This window comes from Caretta caretta, chromosome 1, assembly GCF_965140235.1.
Source record: "Caretta caretta isolate rCarCar2 chromosome 1, rCarCar1.hap1, whole genome shotgun sequence".
Taxonomy (NCBI): domain Eukaryota; kingdom Metazoa; phylum Chordata; order Testudines; family Cheloniidae; genus Caretta; species Caretta caretta.
In genome coordinates, this window is record NC_134206.1 from 93198473 (window position 1) to 93205497 (window position 7025).

The following is a 7025-nucleotide window of genomic DNA, read 5'->3' on the forward strand; positions in this document are numbered from 1 at the left end:
GCCTAAGCTAGCATGTTTAAAAAATAGCGTTGAAGCCATGGTGGCATGAGTAGCGGTTTGGACTAGCTGCCAACATACATACCCCGGGGACTGGGCAGGGTTGTACTTGGGCAACTAGCCCCAGGCACTTTCTGTGCCACTGCAACAATACTGCTATTTTGAGCACACTAATTTAACTTGAGCACAGCTAATGTATGTCTGTCTACCTGGGTTGGCAAGAGCCTCCCAACTCCTGCACAGACATATCCTGAATAAGTGTAAAAACGCACCGCACGCCCCACCCCTTGGTTTGGGGGGCCGGGGAATGGGCTACTAATAAATACAGGTTCACAGTTGGCTTAAAGCTCAAGGAGACTCCCCTACTCATTATAGACTGGAGTGGAGCTAATTAGCGTCACCCACCAATATAACTCAGCAGTAACTTCTCATAGATATTAAGGTCAGAAGGGACCATTATGATCATCTAGTCTGACCTCCTGCACAATGCAGGCCACAGAATCTCACCCACTCACTTCTGCAATAAACCTCTCACCTATGTCTGAGCTATTGAAGTCCTCAAATCACGGTTTAAAGACTTCAAGTTGCAGAGAATCCTCCAGCAAGTGACCCATGCCCCATGCTGCAGAGGAAGGCGAAAAAACCCCAGGGCCTCTTCCAATCTGCCCTGGATGAAAATTCCTTCCCCACCCCAAATATGGCGATCAGCTGAACCCTGAGGATGTGGGCAAGATTCACCAGCCAGATACCCAGGAAAGAATTCTCTGTAGTAACTCAGATCCCACCCCATCTAACATCCCATCACAGGCCAGTGGGCCTATTTACCATGAATATTTAAAGATCAATTAATTGCCAAAATCATGTTATCCCATCATACCATCTCCTCCAGAAACTTATTGAGGACAATCTTAAAGCCAGATAGATCTTTTGCCCCCACTGCTTCCCTTGGAAGGCTATTGCAGAACTTCACTCCTCTGATGGTTAGAAACCTTTGTCTAATTTCAAGTCTAAACTTCCTGGTGGCTAATTTATATCCATTTGTTCTTGTGTTCACATTGGTACTGAGCTTAAATAATTCCTCTCCCTCTCCGGTATTTATCCCTCTGATATATTTATAGAGAGCAATCATATCTTCCCTCAACCTTCTTTTGGTTAGGCTAAACAAACCAAGCTCCTTGAGTCTCCTTTCATAAGACAAGTTTTCCATTCCTCGGATCATCCTAGTAGCCCTTCTCTGTACCTGTTCCAGTTTGAATTCATCCTTCTTAAACATGGGAGACCAGAACTGCACACAGTATTCCAGGTGAGGTCTCACCAGTGCCTTATATAACGGTACTAAAACCTCCTTATCCCTACTGGAAATACCTCTCCTGATGCATCCCAAGACGCATTAGCTTTTCTCACAGCCATATCACATTGGCGTCTCATAGTCATCCTACGATCAACCAATACTCCAAGGTCCTTCTCCTCCTCCGTTACTTCTAATTGATGCGTCCCCAGCTTATAACTAAAATTTTTGTTACTAATGCCTAAATGCATGACCTTATACTTCTCACTATTAAATTTCATCCTATTACTATTACTCCAGTTTACAATGTCATCCACATCCTCCTGTATGATATCCCTGTCCTTCTCTAAATTGGCAATACCTCCCAGCTTTGTATCATCCGCAAACTTTATTAGCACACTCCACTTTTGTGCCACTTTTTGTGCCGAGGTCAGTAATAAAACGATTAAATAAGATTGGTCCCAAAACGGATCCTTGAGGAACTCCACTGGTAACCTCCCTCCAGCCTGACAGTTCAATTTCAGTAGGACCCATTGTAGTTTCCCCTTTAACCAATTCCTTATCTACCTTTCAATTTTCATATTGATCCCCATCTTTTCCAATTTAACTAATCATTCCTCATGTGGCACGGTATCAAACGCCTTACTGAAATCTAGGTAAATTAGATCCACTGCGTTTCCTTTGTCTAAAAAAATCTGTTACTTTCTCAGAGAAGGAGATCAGGTTTGGCATGATCTACCTTTTGTAAAATCATGTTGTATTTTGTCCCATTTACCATTGATTTCAATGTCCTTAACTACTTTCTCCTTCAAATTTTTTTTCCAAATCCTTGCATACTACAGATGTCAAACTAACAGTTACCTGGATCACCTTTTTCCCCTTTCTTAAAAATAGGAACTGTATTAGCAATTCTCCAATCATACGGTACAACCCATGAGTTTACAGGTTCATTAAAAAATCTTGCTAATAGGCTTGCAATTTTGGGTGCCAATTCCTTTAATATTCTTGGATGAAGATTATCTTGGCCCCCCGATTTAGTCCCACTAAGCTGTTTGAGTTTCGCTTCTACCTCAGATGTGATAATATCTACCTCCATATCCTCATTCCCATTTGTCATGCTACCATTATTCCTAATGCCTTATTAAAGACTGAGGCAAAGTATTTGTTTAGATATTGGTCCATGCCTAGATTATCCTTGACTTCCACTCCATCCCCCACTTCTTCTTTCTTTGTTTTCTTCTTATTTATATGGCTATAGAACCTTTTACTATTGGTTTTAATTCCCTTTGCAAGGTCCAACTCTACTTGACTTTTAGTCTGTCTCACTTTATCCCTACATGTTCTGACCTCAATAAGGTAGCTTTCCTTGCTGATCCCTCCCATCTTCCACTCCCTGTATGCTTTCTGCTTTTTCTTAATCACCTCTCTGAGATGCTTGCTCATCCAGCTTGGTCTACAACTCCTGCCTATGAATTTTTCCCCCTTTCTTGCGATGCAGACTTCCGATAGCTTCTGCAGTTTTGATTTAAAATAATCCCAGGCCTCCTCTACCTATAGATCCATAAATTCTTCAGTCCAATCCACTTCCCTAACTAATTTCCTTAATTTTTGAAAGTCAGCCCTTTTGAAATAAAAAACCCCAGTTGCAGATTTATTTTTGTTAATCCTTCCGTTCAGTTTGAACTGAATTAGCTCATGATCACTTGAACCAAAATTATCCCCTACAACCATTTCTTCTGTGAGGTCCTCACTACTCACCAAAACCAAATCTAAAATGGCATCCCCTCTAGTTGGTTCAGCAAGTACTTGATGAAGGAATCCATCAGCTATCACATCTAGGAAAATCTGAGCCCTATTATTATTACTAGCACTCGTCCTCCAGTCTATATCTGGGAAGTTAAAGCCTCCCACGATCACACAGTTTCCATTAGTATTTACTTCATTAAAAACATTAAAGAGGGCTCTATCCATATCCAAATTAGATTCCGGCGGTCTATAGCACACCCCAAGTACTATCCCAGGGAAGGCTCTAATAGTTTTCTTCCCCAATGTAATTTTTGCCCAGACGGACTCTGTCTTATCCATTCCATCGCTTCTTATTTCTTTATATTCTACTTCATCATTGATATACAATGCTACTCCACCACCTTTACCTTTATTTCGGTCTTTCCTAAACAGCACATACCCTTCAATACCTGTAGTCCAATCATGACTACTATTCCACCATGTTTCTGTTATCCCTATAATATCTGGTTTCACTTCCTGCACCAGTAGCTCTAGTTCCTCCATTTTGTTACCTAAGCTCCTCGCATTGGTGTACGAACGTTTTAATTTTTGCTGTTTGGCCTCACTCACATTCTGTACCCTATTAGGCACGGTCATTCTACAGCCTGTTAGACTGGTATCCACACTGCCCTTCCTCCTTATATACATTCTCCTACCCACGGCTGTATCCTTTCTTACTTCATTTTCTTCCCTCTCAATGCTAAAATCCAGCATGGAGATTACCTGGACATCTCCCAACTATCTCCTCCAAATTCCTAGTTTAAAGCTTTCTTAATCAGTTGTGTCAGCCTCCATCCTAGAAGTCTATTTCCTTCCCTACTCAGATGAAGTCCATCCCGAGAGAACTGTCCTCTGTCCATGAATGCCTCCCAGTGGCCATACATCCCAAAGTCCTCCTTATAGCACCACTGCCTAAGCCATCTGTTGATAGTCATAATCTTGTCACACCTTTGTTGCCCTTCTCTAGGAACAGGCAGAATCCCACTAAAGATTAACCGAGCCTCAATTTCCTTAAGCGTCTTCCCCAGCCTAGCATAGTCTCCTTTAATACTTTCCAGCGAGAATCTAGCCATATCATGTGTTCCCACATGAAGGATAATTAGGGGATTCTTTCCTGCTCCCTTTAGGATCCTTTTCAACCTCAGGTCTACATCCCGTATCTTAGCACCTGGAAGACAGCACACCCTTCTATTCTCTGGATCAGCTCTGGTTAGAAGCCTGTCTATTCTTCTCAGTAAAGAGTCCCCGATCACATAGACCTGCCTTTTCCTGGTGATGGTGCTATTCTCCAGTCTATCATCCCCTGTTCCCTCTGGCTGCAAGTTCTTTCCATTCCTATTCTCCCTTGTAATCCTCTTCAACCCATCCTGTATCCTCCTGGGGCTCATATTTGGTGTAGTCTCCATTGACTCTTCCCCTTTTCCTATAGGACTAGCCGCTCTTCTCCTCTTCCTTGCCCTTCCACCTTCAGTGATTACCTGCTCAGCCTCTTCTTCATTTTCCAACTCTGCAAACCTATTCTTGAGCTCTATTTCTCCTTCACTAGCCTGTCTTTTCCTCTGCCTGGTTCTTTTAGTCACATGCTTCCACTGACCACTTTCCTCACCCAGTCTCCCCTCAGAATTCCCCCCCACCCGGCTTCCATCTGCAAGTCTGAACTTTTCCCTTCAGATACCTCATGTCTTTGCTCCATAATCTGCTCGAACCCCTTCCTAAACTCAACCAGACTTTCCACCTGCATCTCCAAACCTCGGATCTTTTCCTCCATCAGTGCTATCAGACGGCATTTCATACAGACAAAACTCTTACCAGGTGCCCCCTCCAGGATCATGTACATACCACTGCTTCCACATCCAGTCATCTTCATTGTGTCTTCCACGACATGAGTCGCTCCCACTGCTGCCTCTGTATCTGTCATAGGATTTAGGTGGGAAGGCTGTTAATCTGGGAAACACAAACCACACCAAAACACCACCACCCACAGCAAAACCAAACCCCAAACAAGCACCACAATACAAAGTCCCCTGTTTACAGCTCTGTTTGCTGGCTTCTGTGCCACTACAACTGCTACCTTTCAGGACCCCTAGTAGAGAAGCTCCTCCCCCTAATCAGGGCTCAGCTTCTCTCCCAGCACAAAGCCCCTACAAGCCTCTACACATAGAAATACAAAACCCAATACAAATACCTTCTCCTCCAACAGAGCTCCCACTCAAACTCCCCTGTTGACAGCTCTGTTTGCTGGCTCCTGTGCCGCTGCAGCAGTTCAAGGCCTTCTCGTAAAATTTAGCAGCAGTATTTAATTTTTCTAATGGAAACTGCCTCCAGTTAATTGGAAAAACCTTGCAAAATTGAACTGAAAAGGAATTATTCTTTGTTGTTCTCTGAAACTGATTGAATTCTAAAAAAACATATTTGTCTGAAGTGGAAAACTTTTTCCTCTTGCTTTGGTTAATTATTAAGGCCCAATCCTTAATAATTACTTACACACATGGTTATGTTTATGCATGTAAGGTGTTCCACTGACTTAAATGGGGCTCAATTTACTTCTAACCTCCAAATGGAATTTTTACTAGATTTTAGAAAAGAATCAAAGCAGTCTAGTTTCCCTAAAGTGTGCATGCATGTACTTGCCATTAAGTAACAACCTGAAGGGGAGTTGCTCATAATGACATCCAAAGAAAAATATACCTCTCACGGCAGGGGCTCTCAAACTGGGTGTCGGGACCCCTCAGGGGGTTGTGAGGTTATTACATGGGGGAGGTCGCAAGCTGTCAGCCTCCACGCTAAACCCTGCTTTTCATCCAGCATTTATCATGGGGTTAAATATATAAAAAAGTGTTTTTAATTTATAAGCTGGGTCACACTCAGAGTCTTGCTATGTGAAAGGGGTAACCAGTACAAAAGTTTGAGAACTACTGCCTTACTGGAACAAGGGGTAATTAAACAAAATATGAATTCATGTTACAGAAATGAATGGCAGGTGGGGGGTGTTCCACTGGAGTTTAAAATTATGTTGATACATTTTTATTAAAATGAGTCATAATTCCTTCATCCATCTATTTTCCATGTTTCATTTGTACTTGCTACTATGTGCATAAATTGAGCTGCAGGCTGTCTTCTTGTGTTGATCTAAGGCTGCCTAGAATATCAGTAATTGTTTTTTTTTTAAATTTCCAGCAAGCATAGATCTGAGTTCAGTTGCATCCAGAGATTTCTACAGCTACACCAGATCATTTCAGTTCCATAAATAATATACATAAAAATGTGAAAATAATTCTATAATATTGGCTTGCTACATTTTAAAAAACACAAAACATTAGTAATTTTCTTCTGCAGTAAAATCAATTTATTAAATATTATGATCTTTACTCCTGACATTAAATAGAGTACAGAAAAAGCCTTATCCGATCTTCAGCTGTACAAAATTACCAACCCGTGGAATCATAGATATTATAGATGAGAAAGCCAGATTAGCTCATCTAGTCAATTTGCTTGCCATATACAAGCTAGTTTTCTTTTCCTCAACATTTTCAAGTGTTTTAAGAACCATGAAATATGAATGAATTGTGAATTTCAAGGATAATACTAGGCAATAGAACACTTCATTGATTCAGTGGTCTAAGCTCCTTGCACACACCCAGGACTCTTAGCATCCCTCCATTCTCCCTCACAAAAGCCTGTGCGCCACCCTCCTATGCCCCTCCATTTCAGAGGCTCCCTGCAAATCCCCACCCACTGCCTCATTCCAGGAGCTGTGTGTGCCCCCATTCCCCTTCTCCATCACATGCCTGGTGCTGTATCCTCAATGCCCCAGTCTCCCATACCACTGTCCCCCTTTCTCCCTCTCCACACTGTTGGCTGCATGTGCCCTCCATTTCTCTTATGCCCCCATTTCTCTTTGCCCCCCATACTATGGTTCTCCTACAATATTCTCCCTTCCATCAGGACCCTGTAT

The 7025-nt window shown here is 42.2% G+C and overlaps 1 long non-coding RNA gene across 3 annotated transcripts in view; it reads right to left on the reverse strand.

The window, feature by feature from the left end:
• Positions 1-5487, reverse strand: part of LOC142072474 (uncharacterized) — a 105293-nt gene extending 99806 nt beyond the window's left edge. The window contains exons 1-2 of one of the 3 annotated variants that reach the window (XR_012668842.1): positions 5256-5486; positions 4910-4981 (exon numbers count right to left, since the gene is read on the reverse strand). This is a non-coding gene — a long non-coding RNA (uncharacterized LOC142072474). Of the gene's footprint in view, positions 1-4879; positions 4982-5255 lie in introns of all 3 variants that reach the window. The other 2 variants (XR_012668841.1, XR_012668840.1) reach the window with 2 other exon arrangements.
• Positions 5488-7025: the final 1538 nt, after the last annotated feature.